We start from the raw sequence: 25615 nt of genomic DNA on the forward strand, positions 1-25615 counted from the left end.
CATAGAACTGTTCCACTAGTGGCTGCAGTTTGCTAAGGAGCTTAATAATAATGGGGGATTAGCTACATCAGGGGTGTGTGGCCTAATATGCAAATGAGTTCCTGCTGGGCTTTTCCCATACACAAAAAAAGCCCTGCCAACAGCCTTCTGGAAAATTTCCCTGAAAGTCCAATGGCCAGTCCCCCATCATTGGCTATACAGCAGTATCTTTTAAAACAAAAGGAACCCAAAGCATTGCACAGGTCTTTTACAAAAGTATTTAAGGAAGCCAGCATCAGTGTTAACTTTAGCTTGTACCACTTTTATTTACAGTGTAAGAACAGATTTGCTTCTTTGCCAGCAATTCTAATGTATTTGTGTGGCATTCTTGAAGAACAACGTTTAAAAAAACAGGGAGAGCGCGCAAAGTGCTGAACAGACAAACAAATGATATAGTGTGATCTTTCAGCCATTCTAAACAAAAACCAGCACTGCCTTTTCATTTCAGCTGCTGATGTTAATAAAAGTCATAGATTGTAGTAAAAATGTGATGTTAGTGTTGGAGGCACAAACATAGCAGTAAGCACTTATTGTCGGCTACTGAATTTCAAGGATCGTTAACTTTTGACCAGATATACTGGCACCTGCTTTGACACCTGACTTTGCATATCCTTCTACAACTAGGGGAATTACATTTCAAATCTGCAAGCACTTACAACTTCATCGTAAATTAATAAATTTGCAAAGTATTCAAGTGTAACCTTTTTTTAAAAAAGGGGGGGGGCGCTACCTCCAGTTCCAACATCTTATCCCATCAGAGAATAATTTATTTCATTGAAGAGCTGACTTTGCTAAAGCACTATTCATTTTAGAAAGCCAGCTAACATTAATAATTTGCAATGAAATGATCCTTTGGATGGAAGAAGTATTCAAGGGTTTGGGTGAACACATGCCAAGAGCTGGAAGTATTGCAGAGACATTAAAGTCTTCTGATGATAACAGCCTCTTGCATTACAGAGGCCTCTCCAGTTGGCAATAACTTCCCAGCATTAATCTACTCTGCTGAGTTAATAATCCATTTAAGGCAGTAAAAGGAAATGCCTTAAATAAAGTAGAGATGCTATTGTAGCCAACTCAGGGGACAGCAATGACAGTCAACAGCTACCATTGACAGCAGGAGGTGGGAATCAAGTGATGGATGTTACCTTGCAAATGCCCACAGCAATTGACCTTAGCTTGAGAACAGTAAAGAATCAATGGTTCAGATCGTCAGTTCATTGTCTGCTTCAGGAGGCCATGGTCAATCAACTTGCAGTAAGCACCTTAAATGTAGAACTTGGCTGATGCCAAGCAGGATGGTGAAAATAAAGGACTGGGGGAAAGCAGGTGGTAAAATATCTGTTTTGGATGCACAAGGTTCAGCCGCTGGCATCTTCTGTTAAAAGGATCAGCTAGCAGGGCTATATGAAAGACCTCTGAAAACACAGAGAGGTGCTGATGGTCAGAGTATATTAGGAGACCCTAACCTTCTGGAGCCTGCTGGCACCTTTGGTGACACAGTGTAATGGGTAGGGTTGCCAGACCCTTAGCTGGGGAAGTGGGTCTCTTAATTTGGGGGGCTCCAACTATCTGGTTGGGGAAGCCCACCCTCAAACAGCCCTCTCCCATGTTGACATTGGCATGAGCAGGGGTGGAATTCTAGCAGGAGCTCCTTTGCATATTAGGCCATACACCCCGATGTAGCCAATCCTCCAAAAGCTTACAAGGCTCTTTTTTGTAAGCTTTTGGAGGATTGGCTGCATCAGGGGTGTGTGGCCTAATATGCAAAGGAGCTCTTGCTAGAATTCCACCCCTGGGCATGATGATATCACAAGGAAGTTACATCATCATGTGGGCTTATTGCACATGATGCTCTAGCATTTTGGCCCAAAACTCTGTGGTAACCATAGAGTTTTAACCAAAATGTTAGAGTGTTGCCATGCAACATGGCTGGCATGATGACATCACTTCTGCAAGACTTCATTGTGCCAACATGTCGAATGCAGTGACATCACTCCACTCTTCCCACTCTCAGAAGGCTTCCTCCCATTCCCCACTGTCCGGGTAAGTAGACCTAGCAACCCTAGTGGTCAGTACAGCCACAAAATGGCTGGCATAAAATAGTTCCTGTAGGAGGCAAAGCCAGCCACTAAATGGCTGCTGCAGTTTATTTGCAGTCAGACCATGAAGATCTTCATGATGTAGTGGCAGCTGCTGACAAGGGAACATTTTTAGAAATCAATCATATCTCCAGAAATCAACCAGAACCCTTGCTGAGCTTCACCCACTTTCTAAAAACATTTGAGGGTGCCAGGAAAGGTGTCAGAGGGTGCCATCGAGCCCATAGGCACTACATTGGAGACACTTGGAGTAGACAATTCTGCCCTTGGTGGTCAATATGAGGTAGAGACATATATTTAAAGTCTAGTTATTGCTACTGCCAAGGGAAGTGTTATTTGTGAAGAGTCAGCATGTGCAGACATTCAATGCATGTGCAGGCTTCCAACAGAGCAAATAATGCTCCCCCGGCAACCCCCAAGCTGTTTCAGAGAACACAGGCAACAGTGGGGAGAAGGTTAAGACTGTAACAAATAATGAATAAACAACCCTATAGATAAATCTCAGGTATTTTAAACATACTGGCATTTGATAGAGATCAAAGAAGCAGGAGACAAAGGAATGAAAATGGGGGAGAAGGTTTCCTGTCATTGAATATCTTACTGAACACAATGTACTCCCACATAATCTGATATATAGACAAATGATATATTTCTAGTAATTTTAATTTAACTAATGGAGATAATTTCTTTATTTTGTGTTAGATTGGTTTCACATTATATTTTCGCTATATAAGTATAATATTACTTGTATGTCTTTAATACTTACCTATTGTAAAGAGGAATGTTATGTTGTTTATTTAAAAAACATGAAAGAAAGGAAGGAATGAAGGAAATAAATAAATAAAGGAGAAATATCCTTTAGGGTGCTCCTAGATATCAGATGCTTTGAGCAATTGCATTGCCTTTAACTAGTTAAGAGCACACTGACTAGTCATACTAGAAACACAAATCTCATACTGTGGTGATCCTTATCTTGAGAACTGTGAGGAATAAGAAGGGGGAAACAGATGTTGCATAAAGTCCCAAATGTGAAAATCCAAACATCCCTAATTACAAACCATTTATGATACATCACCTGTTTTGATTCCAGGTTCAATTACCACCATCAAATCATTGAGGAAGTAAATTGGGAATGAGGGCTGGGTTTGGGCAAAGAAATATCAGTGTATTTCACTTGATTTGGATAGGGTGATTCATCTGATTAATGACCAGTTTATACAGCCAATGAGACCCATACTATTATTCAGGAATGCCAGACTATTTTGGGGGGGGGGGGATCATCATCTAGTTAGGATTTTGTGTGAACCTGGAGCCTCCACTTGTGAGCTAAGTACACAGCTGTTGTGGATTTTCAAGAAGTTCGATATTCCACTTGTTTGATATGCCATGACTGTATACATTTGGGCAGTCATATGTGCACCCTCACTCAGAGAAGCCAATTTATAGATAATGGTCAATCTTCATAGAGCGTCCTATGGGTGACTACCACATGAGGGTGTCCAACTTGCAGTGTATGTGTATAAGGACACAATTAAATAAAGCCAGAGAACTGGCCATATGTCATTGGCCCAGATGGTAATCAAAATTCACAAGATACAACCCACAGAGACCTTTCCTATTTTGGTTCATGCAGATGCACTGATAAGCCACAAGAGATGGCATGTGAGGGGAAAGTACTAATAGATTTCTCAGCAAATAATGTTTTTAGGGATCTAGACCCCAATGAACAGCTCAGTTAAGTCAAAACACTTGAATTAGATAATATTTTCCCCAGTTTCCCTGTGTTGATCATGGAAAAGAATTATAAGGGGATAAGGGAAAGAAAGGTAAAAGAGCTAACCACTGAAGTCATAAAGGATGTGCTATGTGGGTTTCTTAGGTCACCTTCAAAGGATTCCTTTAAAAAACATAGTCAAGGCTGACATAATACATCCAGTCATATTTCAAAACTGCGGCATCCACAAGTAGCATCAATTCATTAGGCTTACATTAAATATATACAATGCTCAGTTCTCCTTTCTGAAAGGATGAGAGTGTTCAGTCAGCCTTGAGTGCAAACACCTAAGTGTTCTCAAGCACTTTGAGAAATTGTTCATATATGCCTGATTTTGTTCTATTTTTACATCTTGATATCCTTCGTTCTTGAGAGCAATAAATAGCTACTGTGAAATCCTGCCATCTGTAAAATGGTTGGAAATTAAGGGTCTAATTTACATGAAATGTATTTCGAGTGATCTTTCATTCACACTTGAGAGATACAACTACCAAGAATATTTTTCATACATCTACTCTTTTACTGTTATTGTTGTTATACTTGTTACTATTATGTAAGCCTTGTAAAATATTTATTATTAAAAGCTTTGTGATGTGTTCTGACCTGATCTGGAAACACTGTCCCCTAGAGGGAGGTGATTTCTACAGATGATGATGATGGTGATGATGATATGGCAGTGTGTGTAGTATAGCCAGGAGATCCTATGATTGTCTGGCAGCCAGAAGTTCCAGTTCTTTTAGCTTTATGCACCACTAGGTGATGAGCTAGACTTGTTTTAAGGTAAGAGACATTTCAGAGGTAGTTTGCCATTATCTGTCTCTACGTCATGACCCTAGCATTCCTTGGAGATCACCCTTCCAAATACTAGCCAAGGCTGACCCTACTTAGCTTCTGAGATCTGACAAGATCAGGTTAGTCTGGATTTCTACAGAAAGGCTGAATGAGTGGTTGCTTGGTAACAGGTGAAGAGTGATCATCTTCTGGTGTGGACTTTTGATCCTGAGTGTTTCTGGAACTTCTCCTGTGATGGTGAGGAAAAATGGCATCTCTGAGTTTTTTAACAGGAGATACCTCACCAACTGTGTAGCAAGACCTAAGAACATAAGAACATAAAAGAAGTCATGTTGGATCAGGCCAATGCGCCATCCAGTCCAACACTCTGTGTCACATAGTGGCGAAAACAACAACAACCAGATACCATCAAGAGGTCCACCAGTGGGGCCAGGAAATTGGGAAGTCAGAGCTCAGGGATCAAAGATATTTTCTTCACTTTTCACCCTGACTTTGGGACTGCTTAATATATTTTATTATTTATACTGGGTTGTTTTTTTTTTAAAAAAAACTTGCATTCTAAACTCATTATTATCCCAACCTTTCAATAAAAGCTTTCTAACTGTGGTTCAGTTTTTGAAGGGTCAAAGCAGAGAAGAAAAAATGTGCAAAGATTTTTGAGTAAAATATAATACATTTCCTCTCCATCACTGTGGTTTTCACACTGTATTGGTGTGCCCCCCTGTGCACTGAACCAGGTTTGCAATAAGGCAACCACTATTCTGTGGCCACTAATCTGGTCCTTATAAGGCTACAAGGGTTACAGTAGTTATTGTTTTGATAATGATGATGGTGATGGTGTTACAGGTTTTGTTTCTTGCTAGTCTGAAAAATGTCATGATTTTGATGTTTTACTTGTTTGTATACCCTCTTTAGCAGGAGTAACTATGACTTTCTTGGTTATAAAGGAAATAACGTAATAATGGAATGATGGAAAATGTCGTGCAAGATCTTCATTTGATATATTTACCAGATGATAGCCTGTCCTGTCCTGCTTGTGGTAATCACAGTGGAAAACCTAATACCTTGGAACAACACATTGCCAGTAGCCATGAAGAATTCAAAGTTATGTTTGCCTGTAGCCCCTGTAGTTATTGGGGACAGGACGTGCAATCTGCATTGATCCCACTAGGAAATGATGAGAATAGGAATGAACATGAACCGGATTATGAACTAAAGTTCATGATGAATTTTGGCTGTGTCATGGTCTGCGAACTGAAGTTTGTGGCAAGGCAATTGTTGGCACAAACTTTCCACAAACTTTCAAGCAGTTTGTGGAGGTTTGTGAATGGATACATTTCCAGACAGATTGTCTCAACTCAAATAAAATGTTTACCAAACTTCAAAGCAACAGGGGAAACAGAATTCTCCAGCCTGGGGAGCACTCTTGTCAGTTTCAAACTAGTCAGTTTCAAGATTGTTTTCCCCTCCTTTGCTGACTTTCCTTTGTGTTTCCTTCTCATTTTCTTGCAAAGGGCTTGCAAAATCCCCCCTTGATAGGATTTGTTGTGGCCCTGTGCTTTGAGAGTAGACCTTTTAAGCTTGCAATGCCAGTGGCACTGGGTTCTGCAAGACATTCTGCACATTGTAACTGGTAGTGCTGGGCTTACAAAATTCCCCACCTGGCTTGGATTTCTTGTGACACTGTGCTTTAAGATCAGACCTTTTAAGCTTGCAGTGCCACAGTGGCAGCAGGTTATGCTGGGCATTCTGTAGACTGAATTAGTTGTGTTGAGCTTGAAAAAATATCCTCCCTTCAGGTTGTAGGTATTCTCTGGTTTGATATTAGTTCTGTTTTACTTGCATCACTACAGTGCTACTGCATTCTGCTGAGCATTCTGTACACTGAACTGAGCTGAGTTTGCAACCCCTGCCCACCCCCCCACCCCCAGGTCATGATTCTGTACTTCACATCAGTCCTGTTGAGCTGACATTGCCATAATGGCACTGGGATCTGCTAGGTACTAGTACATTGCACTGATTCTGCTGGGCTTGCAACACCCACCCCATGCTTGGAGTGTGATTCTGTACCGGACATCAGCCCTGTTGAGCTGGCATTGCCACAATGGCACTCATTGATGAAACTGGTACTGCTGGGCATCATGTACACTGCACTGGTTCTGATGGTCTTGCACAAATGTCACCACCACATTTAGTTTCTACTGCAGAGATTCTCTGGCTTCACTACTGTTGAGCTTGTACTGCCATAGCAACACTGGTTCTGTTTGGCACATTGCACTGGTTCTGCTGGGCTTGCAAAAATGCCCCCATCTTCAGTTTCTACTGCAGAGATTCTCTGTGGCTTTGATTCTGTTCTTCTGGGCTTCTATTGCCCTTGCCTTTTTTTTTTGCTGTTTTTTCCCCTTCCATTGGAAACAATGGAGGATGGGGGCGTCTACTTCTGGGGTGTAACTTAGACCCCCTAAATCCAATCTTCATCAAAATTGGAGGCCAGATAAAGAAGAGTCAGCTAGAGATCTCCTGTGAGTTTGGTATTCCTGGAACGCTGGCAAGGGGGACACATTCCACCATGCCATGAATCTCACAAACTGATTTGGTTCATTTGGTCCCTAAAAGTTTGTCATGGTTCATGTTTTATGAAATAGGCATGCCTCAAACCATTAATTGAACTAAACCACATCTTCCCAGTTCTTATATATTTTATTTTAATGTATTTCTAAAGTAAAGGCAAATCATAACTGTTTGACTGCACTTTTAAAAGCTTAGAAGGGTTAATTCTTCACAGAAACAGAGAGCCTTGAGCAACAGGCTGCTCTAATGAATGTGATTGGTTAGCATCACCTGAAAGAGAAAAGACTTCTGAACTGGATGTTGAGGAAAATGGAGTCTGATTTGAGCCCCAACTGAGAAAAGCCAAGTATTGACAGTTTTGGAGCTCAGTCCTGACTAAGAGCAATTTAACATAGACAGGACACTTGGGAAAATTGGCAAGGATGAGTGGGTAGTAGACAGAGACTCCCATTCAGGTTAAGGAAAGGTGATAGACCTTCTATTGAGAGGAGAATTTTCCTATCCAGTCAAACAGGGAGTTAGCTCTGAAGAGTGTAGAGATCCTTGGTCTGGTGTGGTTAGAAACTGCCTTGGAGATCTTAAGAGTAAATAAAAAAATTACGACAAATACTGGTGTTTCAAGAGAAGGGGTTTAGGTACTGGGAAGAGTGTACCAACTTTCTGGAAGCCAAAAGAGTCAGAGAATACTCAAAGCAAGTATACTAGAATGTTTGGAAAAACACTGGAACAAAAAATTATCAACATAAAGATTTAAATAACTGTGAATAGCTGTAAAAACTCCCACTAGCCTGAAATATATCAGCTAAAATTTGCGAATATACTGGTTTTACCTTAGAAATTTTAACCCCTGATTTTACCTGACTTTCCCCCTCTATGTTAAGTGAAATATTTTGCTATTTTTGAATTTCAAAATGCCTTAAGTGCCATTTAAGTTGTTTAAGTTACAGTGGGCTCCTGATCCTTTCCTTAAGGTTCCTGGGCCTGAGCCAACAGCTGAAATATCTTACTGTGACAGGGCAGGACAGCCAGAGTTGTTTAGCATAGAAATCACATTACTAGAGTGGCACAGTCAGTAAAAGGAGAGAAAAACGGAGGTAAAATCTTGCCTCTGAGGGAGGCAAGTAGACACTTGTGTGTATGTCATAACTTGTAAATTCCCAAGTTTCCGCATTGCTTCAAATATCTCTAAAGTGTAGCAAAAATCTTTTTCTTTATTTATTTCATGTAAATTTGAATTCAAAGCCTTTTTGGAGTTTGCATAAATTTAAAAATACTCTTATGATGATCAGATTTATTTCCACAGATGGGATTTGTGTTGTTCCCCAGAAATCCCAGATACAGAAATCATATATTACAATATTAATAGGGCCAGCTAAAATATCAATAAAGTGTTTGTTTTAATTGTCACATAATTTTCTAAAATTATATTTGGTACCCTGCATATTTTCTAAAATTATATTTGGTACCCCTCATACAAAATGTCCCCTGCTCGTAGGACTTTAGCATACTGAGGAGAAGAAAAGCCTTGAAATTATCTCCAGGTGACCAGAAGTTTTCCACATCCCCCTTCTCTTTTTTCAACTACCTTCTCAGCAGAACTGCAAGAAAAAAGGATGAGGGAAGATGAATGAGCGAGTATTTTTCCACTTGCCTGTTTGTTTAAAGACTGAGGGATTGTGCTAATGCACTGTTTTTCAGAACTTCTTCAGCATCCAAATAAGCAAGCAAGAAAAGCTTCAAAAGAATAAACTAAATAAAATAATGTTAATAATAGCAGACACCCACAGCCCTCTAAGCCTTACAGTCTAAGGAGTCATTGTAGTCTATAAGGATTCTACCCTTCCACCATGATGTGACTACATTGATTGGACCACTAAGCAGCTTTTGATACATCGGTTACAGTATCTTTTTGGCCCACCCTTCTGACTTGGGACTGGCATTTTGCAGCAGTTCTAAATGGTCAGTTTCAGAAGGTAGGGGACTGTTGCTCAGCCATTTGGCCTGTGGGGTTCTTCAAGGTTCTATGAAGAAGAAGAAGAAGAAGAAGAAGAAGAAGAAGAAGAAGAAGAAGAAGAAGAAGAAGAAGAAGAAGAAGAAGAAGAAGAAGAAGAAGAAGAAGAAGAAGAAGAAGAAGAAGAAGAAGAAGAAGAAGAAGAAGAAGAAGAAGAAGAAGAAGAAGAAGAAGAAATTGGATTTATAGCCTGCCCTCCACTCCGAAGAGTCTCAGAGCGGCTCACAAACTCCTTTACCTTCCTCCCCCACAACAGACACCCTGTGTGGAGGGTGGGGCTGAGAGGGCTCTCACAGCAGCTGCCCTTTCAAGGACAACCTCTGCCACAGCTATGACTGACCCAAGGCCATGCTAGCAGGTGCAAGTGGAGGAGTGGGGAATCAAACCCGGTTCTCTCAGATAAGAGTCTGCACACTTAACCACTACATCAAACTGGCTCTCCCTATGCTCTTTAACATCTACATGAAACCTCTGAGTGAGGGCACCGGGAGATTTTGGGCTGGGATGTCAGAAATATTCAAATGACACTCAGCTCGATTTCACACTTTTGGTTGGTCCCAGGGAGACTGTAGAAACCCTAAGCTTGTGCATGATGGCAGTTCTGTTACAAATGAGAGCTAATAAACTGAAGCGTAATCCTGACAAGGTAGAAGTGTTATTGGAGAGTGGAAGGTCTGACCCAGAATTTAAGATGTCCACCAGTTCTGGATGGGGTTGCACTCATCTGGAAGTGCTCTTGGACCTGGTCTTACTGCTAGATAAGCAGGTGGCAGCTGTGTCCAAGAGTGCATTTTACCAGCTTTAATTGGTTAGTCAGTTGCAGCCCTTTGTGGGCAGAAAAGACCTGGTCACTGTGGTGTCTGCCTTGCTCCCATCTAGATGAGTTTCACTGCAATGTGTTCTACTTGAGGGTACCCTTAAAGAGTGTTTGGAAACAACTGGTGCAGAATGATGAATGCTATGGAGAAAGTGAGTACCACTCTTTCTCTCCTAGAACCTCAGTTTACCGAATGAGGTTGACGGACAAATCTCCATGGTCAGTGTTTCCCAAACATTCCTGAAATTAGAGGCAACTGTGCCCTTTTTTTAATTTAGTATTTTTTTTAATCCCATTTTTCCATCAAAGAATTCAGGCCAGCATATTTCCTTCTTCCTCTCCTTCCTCATATCCTCACAACTCCATGTGATAGCTTAGGCTAAGAGTGTGTCACCAGTCCAAGGTCATGACAGAGTGGGGATTTGAACTTGGATCTCTCAGATCCTAATCCAGCTTTTACACAGTGCAGGCTAATGGCTATACAGCAAAGACAACATTAACTACTTTTGTCACGTAACATACATTTACAGAATTTATTGCTCTAAGATCTGCTCGCAGCTTCTAGCTAACATGGCATCAAGAGAGGACTATATTAGTAGAGAATAGGCCTAGGAATGTCTGTTACGCTTTATTACTAAACAGGACTTGCATGTTCAGAGGTGGTATATCACAGAATATCATTGGCTTAGCAGCAGCGGCAACAGGGAAGAAGGCTTGTCTTCATGCCCTCTTGTCTGATTCCCAGAAATGTTAGACAGACCACTCTAGAGGAAAGGATGCTGGACTAGATGAATCTTCGGGCTCTTGTGTCATTATGGAACACACAGCATTCTCCCACAACCCCAGATTCCAACTTTTTAAAAATAGATTTTCACCAGCTGTCACAACAGAGGGGGAACAAACTTCAGTGAATATCTGGGAGAAGACACAGAATTTGCCTGAGCTGAGGGCTATATTTGATGCCAAATCTGAAATAGATGTTGTTTCAGTTGTTTTTTAAAATGCCTGTATTCTCAACAGGAACATTTGAGAGCAACTTAGAAAAATTATACTGGAATTTCCATATTTCATCTGGAAAGATGACATGTTAGAAAAATGTTTTGAAAACAGCCTTTCCTCAGTGACCTCAAAATATCCTCTGGCTTTGAGGACTATTTATAGAACTGTATCTAAAATTTGAACTATGAAGAACACTTTAAAAAACAAAACAAACACATTGCACAAAATATTACAGCCAGCTGCGTACTAATTAAGGCAGTGCAGGAGCTGTGGATGAAACCCAGATGACCTTAAATTAGGCCAGCTCAAGCCTCACAGCCAAAGTCTGCTTACCTCAAAAATTCCCACCCTTTCCAGGGCCCAAGGACGGAGAGGAAATGGGTGCCCAGTGGTTCAGGAGCTCCAGCCGAGGTTGCAAAACCATGTTCATGTCCTATAAAAGTAGACATTTTTCTCTCATGACTGAAGAGATTTGCATGTCATGAGACCATATCTCTGTGTCTATGGGTTGGGACCTGTTACAAGTTCCTGGAACAAAAAGCAGAAGCCCCTCCTTTCTGCATGCCATGGTGGTCTCGAGACCACCTTTTTTCTATTGTTTTTTCCAGTGAAAAAATTGGAAATTGGGGAGAGCTCTGAAAAAAAAAAAAGAAAGGAAACAGTATGGTACTTTTTTGAGTATCTTTAGGACAAGATCTTACTCACAAGCTATTGAGTGAAGATTTATACACAAGACAATCTCTATAGATAATTCCTGTGTGTACTGTTGACATATACAACATCCTTTCAAAGATGCAGATATTGTTTAAATCAGGGCTTTTTTTGTAACAGGAACTCCTTTGCATGTTAGGCCACACACCCTTGATGTAGCCAATCCTCCAAGAGCTTACAGTAGGCCCTGTAATAAGACCCCTATAAATCCATGATACCAAGGATTGGCTACATCAGGGGTATGTGGCCTAACACACAAGGGAGTTTCTAAAACAAAAAAAGCCCTGATTTAAATAGTCCCAAACTTGTCCATCTGCTATTATATATATGACTAGCATGAAACCTGTGCTTTGTTACAATATTTACCTTTAGTCCAGTTATAATACTTTTGTGTATATAAAATGTTTTTGTGCTGTAGGAAGGGTGTTTTGTTTTTAGAATTGGTTTGTAATATAATAGCATAGTAGCCAACCTTCACAAAGGTGTTTTCCAATAATGTGAAGCATGTTGATGGAGAAAACAGATGAAGTGAATTTTGAAGTTTGTTGAATTTTGAACATTTGTTGAAGTAATACAAAAGAGAAGATTGTAGGTTTAAAAAAATAGTGAAAAATACATACAACCTTTTTTTTCTGTACTGAAGGACCTCTTTATAGACCGCATTGTTTGTTCTGCCCTCAGGTGCTGGGTGAGGTCACTCTGAAGCAGGCCATGTAGAACTGCCCATGTGAGAAGCAGTCTTCTCTTAATTCCTGCCACCTTCAGTATCTGCCCCCGGGACTTGTTGATGGTCATAACAAAGAAGACCTTGAGGGGGAACTACAGCCTCTTGAACTTGAAAGGGTTATTCAATGGTATGCATGGTATGAACACCAACCCCACCACCACCAGCACTCCCAGTGAGCAATGTGGCCTTGATGACGTTTCGGTAGACTGCCTTCACTCACAGTCCGCTGCCATTGCAGAGTTTGGGTGGGTTGAGGTTCCGTAGCAGCATCACTGGAGTCCCCACTTTGAGGAGAAGCGTGTAGGGTGGGAAGCCAGGAAGACTGAGGGTGTTGAGGAACTCCACGGGGTAGTGAACCGCATCATCCGTTTGCACCACTGCTTGGAGTGGCTACCCAGTAGCAGGCTGTAGAGAGGCTCAGGATGAGGTTTAAAAGGGGGGGGGGGGGAGCTGCACCTTTCCATTGCTGTAAAACATGACACCAGGCTCCTCCTTCCACCTGAGGGCATTGCAGTACTTGCATTTGTGTGTCACGATACTCAGAGCTAGAGTGCTGTCTGCCTCATAAGCCACATCAGGATCATATGCCATGCCTGAGTGAGCCTTGACTTCCAGGGAAGTGATAGCCTCTGTTCTCGTGTTCCAGGATTGCTTTGTTCATATCAAGACTGTGCCACTCTGGGCACCTTGAGGTGATCTTGCTAATGTTTGGCCACCACTGCTCAGTGAACCACAGGAATGCTATGCACATATTTCTTTACTGCATCCCTAACTTGCTTCTTCCTTTTAGCGTTGGTGTATCTGGCATCATGTTTGCCAGGAGCCTTCTTGGGGGAAGTAAGATGTGAGAGGTGTGAGGGGGAGATGGACTGAGGGAGGGGTGATATGGTGAACAGTTCAGGTTCATGAGGGAGGCACAAAGGTCATGCACCATCTTCCCCTGAGCATTTATAAAGTCATTTGCCAAACTGACTTTTATGGAAAATGCCTATTCAGGAGTCACTGAAGTTATTACACAGAAGACAGAAGTTCCCTGAAGAGCAACTGTGTTCAACTGTCCACAGTGTCCTTTAAGTGATTTTTACCTCGGAATACAGAGCTGCGCAGCTGAGCAATCGGAGGGGGGGGGGGGGGGTGCTTCAACTGTCTGATGACCTGTGCATGCACACAAAAGCTTGCATTCTGAATAATACTTTGTTGGTCTTAAAGGTGTTACCGGACTCCAACTTGGTCTGCAGTCTCTGTTAACTGATTTCCATCTCAGAACACAGATTTCCACACCTGACCAATCAGAGAAAGAGATGTATGGTAGCAGGCAGCAGGCTGCCAGGCACACAGCAAAGCTTTACCCCATTGGGAAAACACATTTTACCCCTTTTCACCCACTCAGGGGGCAATTTTTTTTAAAAATCTCTTCTTGGTGAGCATTGGTGTCATGGAAGGAATGTACTCCCCGAATTTTGGGTTTCTAGGTCCAGGGGTTTGAGCTGGGTGCTGATGATCTGTCAGGACACTTGTTTTTATATAGATAGTTGATAATATAAAAATGATTATATCATAGAATCATAGAGCTGGAAGGGACCTCCAGGGTCATCTAGTCCAACCCCCTGCACAATGCAGGAAACTCACAAATACCTCCCCCTAAAGGATCTTCATTGCTGTCAGATGGCCATCTAGCCTCTGTTTAAAAACCTCCAAGGAAGGAGAGCCCACCACCTCCTGAGGAAGCCTGTTCCACTGAGGAATCACTCTAACGGTCAGGAAGTTCTTCCTAATGTTGAGCCAAAAACTCTTTTGATTTAATTTCAACCCATTGGTTCTGGTCCTACCTTCTGGGGCCACAGAAAACAATTCCACATCATCCTCTATATGACAGCCCTTCAAGTACTTGAAGATGGTGATCATTTCACCTCTCAGTCGCTTCCTCTCCATGCTAAACATGCCCAGCTCCTTCAACCTTTCTTCATAGCACTTTGTCTCCAGACCCCTCACCATTTTTGTTGCCCTTCTCTGGGCCTATTCCAGCTTGTCTATATCCTTCTTAAAATGTGGTGCCCAAAACTGAACACAATACTGCAGGTGAGGTCTTACCAGAGCAGAGTAAAGCGATACCATCACTTCATGTGATCTGGACACTATACTTCTGTTGATACAGCCCAAAATTGCATTTGCCTTTTTTAGCCACCACATCACACTGTTGACTCATGTTCAGCATATGATTCATTTAGGCAGCAATCCTGAGCAGGTCTACTCTGAATCCTACTACTGTTTATTCAGTGGGGCTTACTCACAGGAAACCGTCCTTAGGATTGTACCGTAAGACCCCTAGATCCTTTTCGCACATACTACTGCCCAGACAAGTCTCCCCCATCCTATAACCATGCATTGGATTTTTCCTACCTAAATGCACAACTTTACATTTATCCCTGTTAAAATTCATTGTGTTGGTTTTAGCCAATATAATACTCTATTAATGTTCTCAGTGTTTTCAATGTTGTACAATTTAATTTGATATTCAAAATGTTGCTAGTTCTGTTGTGACCATATGAGACTGTGGTTTGGATCCTATGGAGGATTTCTACAAGCAAATGGGTGTGTGTGTGGGGGGGCGGGTTTCACCTGCTTCTGTTGGAAGTGAACTTTTCACAGTCTTAGCCTCAGACTCCAGAGGAAGACTACAGAGAGATAGATAGGCTAGAACCCTGATCATCCTGTTCTTTCTACTGCTCTGATGTGTAGATCAGGGAATTTTCCTTCCAACTGGTCTTGACAACTTCTCTCCATACTATGCTAGCCTTCTCCATTTTGGCACCATAACGACAGGACATGCTTCCTGCATCTCTATCCATCCTAGCTACTTAGACTACATTAGAATCCTGTCTAAAATGGAGTTCCTTACAATAAAGGACTCAAATTAGTTTTGCAAAGATAAAGAGGTTTTGTGTGTAACTTTGCTTCTTGTCAGCACACCCAAGCCAGATAGACTCTGCTGTGTTATGTGCCTTAAGCAATCTGCTAAATGAAATAATCCTTCATCCTCCTCATGCTGTTCTTGGAAGCTCCATTAGAAGCAGCATTCTAAAAGGTATTTGGGGCTGAAATGGGGAGAGGGCACACTTGGTGGACAGAAATCTCTTCTATTCACAGAAATTCCCAAGGGATTCAAGTGTTTCTATCCAACTTTTTGTTTAGTACAGATTTGTGCTTGCTGTTTCAGATGTGATTATTCTGTTAATGACCATGCTCTGGTGCATTTTGTCTTTATGCCATAGAAAAGACTTTGTAGGTACTCCTGGAGCATTATTTTGCTCACACACCATCAGAAACCGTTGACTCCAGAATTTCAGTACTTCTGCAAAACATCAAACCATCCTTGGATAACTCCAATAGTTGAAAACTGAAGCCAGATCTACTTGACAGGCTCATAAGGATATAGATGGTACAGAGGAATGTAGATAACAAAATGAGTAGACACTACAAAATACAGCCATGACAGGTTCGTTTTGAAGCTCTCATCTTTAAATTCTACTGGAGCCAGCGCATCTGGATTAGCAAATGTACATGTCTTCTCCAGATGTGCTTGTCTTCATATTGAATCTAGCCATTCTCAAAACCATTTCACACAGCTAGGGAGTACTTTAAACATTGTGTGTGTGTGTGTTGAGAAATCTGGAAACTTATGCATGCAGAGCCATTAAACTGTAGCCAGTGCATAGTTCTAAGATATGGTCATGGCAGATAGCAAGAGACTGCTTCCATTGACCTGTTAGAAGACAGAGATACCTTTTAAGGATTCCTGCCCAAGATGGGGAATGTCTTTCATATGAGACTATGCAATCTTTTTTTTTTTTTTTTGGGGGGGGGGGGGAGGGATTCTTACCATAGCTGTCATTTCCTGAGAAAGCACTTTCCTAGGGTCACCTTGTTTGGCAGGCAATAACTTGGACCCTGTATATCTGATCCTCACCAAACTTGGAGGGCAAGTAGAGGTGAGTCAGCCAAAGATCCCCTACAAGTTTGGTATCTCTAGCACACTGGAGGGCCATTCTACTGAGTTACGAACCTCACTGGTTTGTTTGGCCCCTAAAAGTTTGTGATGGTGTATGGTTCACAAACCAGATACACCACAAACCACAAACTGAACCAGTTTTTTCCCAGTTTGTGCCCATCCCTATTAATGATAGGACATTTTGGAGGTCACTAATTCATCGGGTCACCATAACTCAGAAGGGACTTGATGGCACATAACACACACACTGCCCAGAGCCCATTCTTTTGGAGATTTAAGAAAGATAGATAGAAATTGTCTGGAGCAGTACTGTTTTGTGTCTAGTTGCACATCTCATTTTTAAAAATTATTTTTATGGCCCTTTCAACTATTCTAGGACTTCATTTTAATCTCTGCCCATCTTAGTAGGGTTGCCAAGTCCCAACAATTCCCCAGTGGGGGAATTTGGGGGGTATTCTGCAAGGGGTCAGGGCTGTACTCAACACTATGACATTATGTAGAATGATGTCATCACACTGGGGACGCAGTGCCATGCACGCATGCCCTCCCCAGCTTTCCCGAACCATTTAAAGGGACCTTGCCTTTAAATTGGGGGGAGGGAAGCAGGCGCCATGTGCTGCCACCCTTCAAAGCCCTGATTGAGGTTTGGAAGGCAGTTGTAAGTGGGTCCCGCTCTCTCTGAGAGAGCTGAAACCAAGCTCTGCCCTTCCAAGCCCCAATCGAGGCTTGGAAGGCAGGAGCAAGTTGCTCCCGATCTCTCCGAGAAAGTGGGCACCAGGCTCAGACGCCCTTCCAAGCCCCCGTCAAAGCTTGGAAGGAAGGAGCAAGTGGCTTCCGCTTTCTCCAACACAGCAGGTTCTGGGCACACTTGCCTCGCAAGCCACATATTTGTGGCTGAGGAGGTAGACACACCCTGTGCCCATGGAGCCACAAAGAACTATTGGGGGCGTGGTTTTCCCCATTGGCCGGGTGGCTTGGGGTGGGAAGGAGCCCTCCAAATCGGGGGAAACCCTGGCTAGACCAGGGGGCTAGCAGCCCTACTTGTTAGATAGAGTGAATGCATTAACTAGGATCTAGTCCAAGTCAAGCTCTTTGGATTTAACAAGATTTAACCATATGATGCTTCCCCCTCCCCCTTTCACTCTGTATTCTTGATGAGAGAACCGCACTCCAAAATAGCACTAGCTCTGGTCTGCCTCTGCTAATTCCCCCCCCCCCCCAAAGAGGAGAGACTCCAGCAATTCCAGAAACACCAGCGAACTAATCACCTACTTGCTAAATCACATGATGGCACAATTTTCAGAGAATGGTTTACTGGCAAGCACGAGGATGCTCTTCAAGGAAAGACAAAATTCCAGAGCTCATCACTGAAGATATTGACTCCTGGAGGCCTGGGAGACAGTCTAGTTCAGCAGTTACTCATATGCCATCTCTTTTTGTAGCTCTGTATGCAAGGACTGTTGCAGCTAATGCATTGTGTCCAGCTATTGTCACTAGTGTCTTAAGCACCCACAGAAGTAAAATTAAGTGAATGTCTCTGGGTCCAAGAGACACCATGAACTATTGCTTAGACAAGCAGAAGTAACAATGTCATGCTAAAAAGTTCTAAATCCATTGAAGTTGATGGTTTACAAGAGCATTAACTCCACTCAGGATCACACTATAAGCTTTCTATGGAACGGTTTACAATAAGCGAATTATGGATACACAAAGCAATGAGCACTGTGTATCCATGCTGAGAGTTACTGTGTTGATACTTCTCTCCAAGTGGTGATGTATACTTCTAGTCTATTAATCTGCATGGTTGCCTCTCTCTGTGATTATAAGACCATGTAGATTTCTTTTAATCAGTTACCTGAGTTAATAATTTTAAGCAGTCCATTCTGAGTTAATAATTTTCAGGATTGCTGCGCCGCTACCAAAATATCGGATTAATTCATCTGTTCACTTCTTAATCCTAAACAGAGTTAACAACCATCTAAGAAAATTGGCTTCAATTGATTTAGAGGGTATAAACTCTGTTTAGGATTACACTGTTAGCAACTAGGGGTGTGCATTCGGTTCGGCTGAACCGAATCAACCGCCGAATCACCCCTGATTCGGCTGTATGCAGAATCGCATACAGCCAATTCCAATTGGGGCCCATTATGCAGGAGCCGAGTATAGCTCCCCGTATACTTCCATATAAATATTCGGAAGTATACGGATGTCAATGCAAAAGACAGGAAAGTGGCTTCTGCAGCCTCAGGGGACCTGCTAGCCTCCTTTCCTGCCTTTGGTAGCATTTTCCCGCCTCTCCCATAGCCTCCCTGGGATCAGGAAGGGGGGGAGGGGGAAGAGGAGCCCCAGCAGTCAATCCAAAGCATGCATTTGCAAAATGCTTTGCAAATGCATGCTTTGAAGGGCTTTTGTGTAGCTGATCCTCCAGCCATCAGCAACAATGTTGTTCTTTTGTCTCTGTGTGAGAGAGATTGTTCTGTGCTGGCCCTTGGCCTCAGCCTTACCAGACTTGCTTGGTGTAAGAGAACACGTCTAAAAGGTAAGACCGTCTTGGGGTTCTTGTCTTTATTTTAGTTGGTAAAAGGACTTTTTAAGACTCAGAGTCCCTTTTCTTGTCCAGATTTGGGTGGTGGGTACTAGCTTATTTGGGGTTAGGGGGTTCTGCTGGGGTGTGGGGGGGATTTTGCCAATTTGCCCATATCTTACTTTAGTGAGAGGACTTTTAAAAGTGCAGTGCGCTTTTACTTTTCCTGATTTGGGTGGCTTGGATTTCTTGGGGTTAGGGTAAAGGGGTTTTTTTGGGGGGGGAGGGGTTGGTAAAGTTCCTGTATTGTTAAAAGTTAAGTTTTTTACTGTTTTAAAAGGATTCTGTGTTTGATTCATTGCTGCTTGTTGTGCTTGACCAGCTCTCCCCATGTTGTTTGGGGCAGGGCTGGAGAGCTGGCATCTGTAGATTGTGTGTTCTGTGGAAGGGAAGCTGGCACCTGGGTGAGAGACCAAGAACCAGCAGGCTTGTTGTGTTTGGCCAGCTCTCCCCATGTTGTTTGGGGCAGGGCTGGAGAGCTGGCATCTGGGTTTGCTGCAGCCAGGTCTGCAGAGCGGACCTTGAGCAGATTGTGTTTTGTGTGGCGGTGATGTTGGCAACTGGGTTTATATTGGTTCCAGGCCTGCACTGCAGGGTTCATAGAGTAGATAGAGGGATGTAGTGCATTTGGGTCTTATAGAGATTATCTGGTGTGAAGTTAGGTTTGGCTTTGGGTGCCCCAGGAATTGGACCCCCTGGTCCAATTTTTTTTTGGCCTTGTGGGTTTTGTGTGGGACAGTGCCCTGAAGCTGCACAGCAGTCTGGGGGGGCTCTCCTCAAAACCTCCTGCTCCCCAGAGCCACTTTTCCCACAACAATTACAGTGAGGAAGTGTCTCTAATTGGTTTTTTCTCACCATTGGGAGCAGTGTTCCTTTTGGGGTGCCCACAAATGGGTGCAGTCTTTTTGGGCCAGGGCGGTTTCATGCTGGGGAGTCCCCTGAAGCTGCCCTGAAGTTTTGGGGCCTCTCCCTCAAACCGCCCTCTGGCCAGAGCCACTTTCCACACAGCAATTATAGTGGAGGAAGTGGCTAATTGGGCTTTCCCCAGCATTGTTGGCAATGGGCCTTTTGGGAAGCCCAAAGACAGGGACCCCCTGGCCCAATGTTTTTGGGACTTAGGGGTTTTGTAGGGGAGAGTCCCCTGTGGGTTCCCTGCAGTTTGGGGGGCTCTCCCTCAAACCCCCTGCCCCCCAGTAGCCTCTAATTATGCCCTATGTTGCCACTGATTTCAATGGCCCATAGGGTATAATGGTGGAATAGGGGCACCCTCTTTGGGTGCCGCTGGAATGGGATCCCCTGGCCCAATCTTTTTTGGGACTTGGGGGGTTTGTAGGGGAGAGTCCCCTGCAGGTCTCCTGCAAATTTGGGGGCTCTCCCTCAAACCCCCTCCCCTCCAGGTGGCTTCAAATTCACCCTATTTGCCATTGATTTCAATGGCCCATAGGGAATAATGGGGCCATATATTCTTAAATAGCCGCACATCTACCGTATATGCGGCTATTCCGACTACGGAATTCAGAAATATACAGGATTCCGAATTTTTTTCCCCCGTATACTTCCGAATCCGTGTAATTCCAATTTTTTTTTTTGCACATCCCTATTAGCAACCTATTAAAGTGGTCTTCTGTTATACATATCCCTTTTATGTTCTCATTAGATGCTTTGAAGTGTTGTACCAGATTACCTTTGCATAACCTTATCACCATCTAATTACTTAGGAATAATCTCCTGTTTTTAAAGCTATCTTGTTATATAGATCAACAATGTTTTAATACAGAGTGAAAACCAAATCAGACTAGTTTCCATAACATGTATTCTCTACCTTTTTGATAACCTTTAATAAACTGTTTTAAAGGTCCCCCAAATAATAATTTTGAGCACTAATTGCCTTAATATTAGTCCACTTAATGCCTTTCATAGTCCCATCACTTTAGTTTAACAAATGACATCATAAATAATGCAATCTACCTCAATTGCTCTTATTTGCAATTAGATTTTTTTCCCCAGGACTTCATTTTATGAATATTTAATACTGCATAACCTTGATGGAGTAACTCTGATCCAGAGAATCATAATGAATATTCAGAAAGCCTTCTTCGGTGCTCTCAGTTTTAGATTTTAAATGAATATCCAGTAAATCTTTCTATGGACAGCCTGACAGTCTGTGAAAAAGTAGTTAGAATCCCTTCCTCAGTGCAGCCAATGTAGGAGGTAATTTTTGAAACCTTGCTTGTTTATTATCCATTAAGTGGCCCTTCAGTCGTATTCTTAGATATAGCAGTGTCTGTAAACATCAGAGGTTGCTGGGATATGTTTTCTAGCTACTGAACCTTACTGAAGATCTAATGTTATAGCACCACTATGTTAATTTTAATATAACTTGTAAATTGTTTTAATGATGATTTTATAATTATAATTGTTGATGTATATTGTATTTTTATGCTGTGAGCCACCCTGAGCCTGCCCTGGCGGGGAGGGCAGGATACAAATAAAAAGTATTATTATTATTATTATTATTATTATTATTATTATTATTATTATTATTATTATTATTATTATTATTATATACACTGGTACATCTGATGTGACTGAAGAAAGGAGGTTTTTTGTAGTTGCAGAGACCAAATGACTCCAATTTCAGGAAAAGAAGTGTTTCTATATAAGCATTCCACAGACACAGAAGTAAAATGGGTACAATTGAACTACAAAATCTGAGCTTGGGGAAATCAAGTATGTCAAAAGCAGTACTCCTTCCCTAAACTAAACTTTTCTCTGTGATGCTAAAGAGGTAGGGTGATGGATCAAGGTTGATTCCTTGGGAGGTGGTGGGCTCTCCTTCCTTGGAGGTTTTTAAACAGAGGCTGGATGGCCATCTGACAGCAATGAAGATCTTGTGAATTTAGGGGGAGGTGTTTACTTATGGTAAAAAAAAAAGGGGATTTCTGTGCATGAACATTCATGCGTTTGAAATGATCATTTGGTGTTTATGCGGTTATGTGCATATTGCTAAGGGAAAAATAAAAATGGCACCAAAATGGAAGGGACATTTCCCTTCCATGACATTGATTGTACAGGGGAACCAACCACACATCCACAGATCTACTATTATGTTCGTAGGCCCAGCCAATAGCAGACTTTCTGTGATGTCAGGGAAGTCAGCGGTAAGGACAGGAGTCTGACAACTGCAGGATGTGAGCCAGATGTTGCTGTCTGGTCATACACTTAAAATCCAAATAGGAAGAGTCACCACCATAGATCAAAGTGCCCATCTGATTGGGATCCAGTTAACTTTTGCATCATGTGCTCCATCAGGAATTTCCACATCTGAGGCAAAAATCCCCTGAAGTCATATGCTGGAGACACCACCAGGGAAAGGCCTTGGTCTCTGTTAACCCATTTGTTGGTCCTGCAGGGAAACTAGTTGTAATGAAACATGATGCTAGACTAGATGGCCCATTAGACCGATTTAGGAGCGCTCTTCTTATAATTTCACCTAGGGTCTATCCATTAAGTGTGAGCTGGCTCCTCTCCTGGCTCATGATAATCTCTCTTTTTGCTATACTGATACCAAGTGTTTCATGACTAATTTCTTAAAAAGAGAGGGTTCAAGGCCTTCCAGGAATCCAAACTCTAGACTTCAAAGTCCAGAAATAGGCCATAAGCAGCCTTTAAGGTCATAAGCAGCCTGGGACCAACATACCTATGGGATTGCCTCTCCCGATATGTGCCTTGTCAAGCTTTGCGCTCATCAGACCAACATCTTTTGGTGATTCCTGGTCAAAAGACATCTGACTAGCCTCAAACAGGGCCAAGGCATTTTTGTCCCTGGCCCCCGCCTGATGGACTGAGCTCCCCCTGGAGAGCAGGGCCCTGTGGGACCTTCTGCAGTTCCACAGGGCCTATAAGATGGAGCTCTTCTGCTGAGCTTTTGGGTGAGGCAGCGGGCGTCAATTTTTATTGGGCCCCTCCAGTCATACGGTAACTTCTTCGGAAAATCAGTCTTACTCATGAAGACTTGGTCCTGTGCAAGATCTGGAGACTATCTACTGAGAAAGCTTATAACATACTGGAACACCTGAAATATAATGAAATTAGTCTGGATGTCTTCATTGTTTCATAAATTAGCAGTTTTAAATGGAGTCATTTTAAATGTGTTTAAATGGAAATTTTATTATGATTATGTTGTAACTTGCCTTGAGCCCATTAGTGGGAAGGGTGGGCTAGAAATCAAATAAATAAACTGTGTGTGTGTGTGATCTCCAGTGGAGCAGAAGGATATACACACACATTTTTCATACAGTTCTGATGCCTGGATGTGTGTGCCATCAGATGGGCAACCATATGTGAGAAGGGCTGCTGCAAAAGGTGCTCTGGATGCAACCCAATATGCTACAGTGGTAATGTAATAATAAGAGCTGATGCTGCTTTAAGTCTAGCGCTAGGGTTGCCAAGTCCAATTCAAGAAATATCTGGGGACTTTGGGGTGGAGCCAGGAGACATTAGGGGTGGAGCCAAGATCAAGGCTGTGACAAGCATAATTGAACTCCAAAGGGAGTTCTGGCCATCACATTTAAAGGGACAACACACCTTTTCAATTCCTTCCTTCCATAGGAAATAATGAAGGATAGGGGCACCTTCTTTGGGCTCATAGAATTGGACCCCCTGGTCCAACCTTTTTGAAACTTGGGGGGTATTTTGGAGAGAGGTACTAGATGCTATACTGAAAATGTGGTGCCTCTACCCCAAAAAACAGCCCCCCCAGAGCCCCAGATACCTGCAGATCAATTCTCCATGATTTTCTATGGGAATAAATCTCCATAGGGAATAATAGAGTTCCCAGCAGACATTTCCCTCCCCTCCCCCCGCTTTCTGACGACCCTGAAGCGGGGGGGAGGGTCTCCAAACCGGGGGATCCCCTGCCACCACCTGGGGATTGGCAACCCTATCTAGCGCAGCATGACCTTGTCAAAGGCCACCTCCTGGAACTCCTTTCTGCTTGTGAAAGTAAAGCTCATGAAATAAATCCAATCCAATAGAGATGGTATATGGGGCAGCTCACTGCCAACACTTCTTTAGCTTGTGTGTCCCTTGTGGCTTTTCAAACTCACCAGCCAGTATACTATTAGAGCAAAGGTTGGAATGTTGTGAAAAAGTATTTGAGGTCCAAGGCAAGGGCCCAAACCCTGGAGACTCAGCCCTGAAGCTCTCTAGTGATCCAGGTTATTAAACGGACTGAAACCCATTAAGGATAATGGTATTTAATCAGCATTATTGTGCATAGGACCATCTGCTAGGGTTGCCAGATCCCTCAGCCACCTGCAGGAGATCCTGGATAGGGTTGCCAGATCCAGGTTGGGAATCTCCTGGAGATTTGGGAATGGAGCCTGGGGAGGACAGTGACCTCAGTAGGGTACAATGCCATACAGCACACCCTCCAAAGCATCCATTTTCTCCAGGAAACTGATCTCTGTAGTCTGGAGATGAGCTGTAATTCCAAGGGATGCCCAGGTGCCATGTGGAGGCTGGCATCCCTACATGATCTGCTTCCCAGGAAGGTATTGCATGAGGATTCTGTTGTATTTTGTTTCAAAATGACACTAATCAAGAGTCAGTGAGAGCCAGTTTAGTGTAGTGGTTAAGTATGTGGACTCTTATCTGGGAGAACGAGGTTTGAATCCCCACTCCTCAACTTACAGCTGCTGGAATGGCCTTGTGTTAGTCATAGCTATTGCAGGAATTGTCCTTGAAAGGGCATCTGCTGTAAGGGCCCTCTCAGCCCCATCCACCTCACAAGGTGTCTGTTGTAGGGGGAGAAGATATAGGAGATTGCAAACTGGTCTGAGTCTCTGATTCAGAGAGAAGGGCAGAGTATAAATCTGCAGTCGTCTTCTTCTTCAATGACATTTCTACATAATAACTGTTGCATACCCAGGAAGATCTTCTGAATTGCCATAGAATGAACCTGAAATAGAAGAGTCAGCAAGTTTTGAAGAGGAGACATGGATATAAAAAGAGCTAACTAGTACATTTAAAGAACAGTCTACTGCATTTTCTGGAAGGAGCTCCGGGGGATATACATGTTTTTCTCTCCTCCTATTTTAGTCTCACAACAACCTTGTGAAGCATGTCACTTGACAAGGGGGATACTGGTCCAAGATCATCCAGCAAACTTCATGGCAGAGTGAGGATTTGAACCCAGATCTCCCAAGTCATATTGTGACACTCTAACCACTATACCACATGAGCTCACGTACTGCTACTACAAAGAGTAACTCCCAAAGGGCTATGAACTCTATTCTGCTGGATTCAATGGCGCCTGCATGTCACATCTCTCCTTTACATATATCCTTCATTCATACATTTTCTTGCTAGGAATCATAAATGGTTACTTAGGAAATATGCTGGATTTTTAAATTTAATTCCCTGACACCATACGGACTTAATAATGACTGGGGCCTTTCATATTTTCTATAAATCTCTGT

Source organism: Heteronotia binoei, chromosome 1 (genome assembly GCF_032191835.1).
Source record: "Heteronotia binoei isolate CCM8104 ecotype False Entrance Well chromosome 1, APGP_CSIRO_Hbin_v1, whole genome shotgun sequence".
In the NCBI taxonomy this organism is placed as follows: domain Eukaryota; kingdom Metazoa; phylum Chordata; class Lepidosauria; order Squamata; family Gekkonidae; genus Heteronotia; species Heteronotia binoei.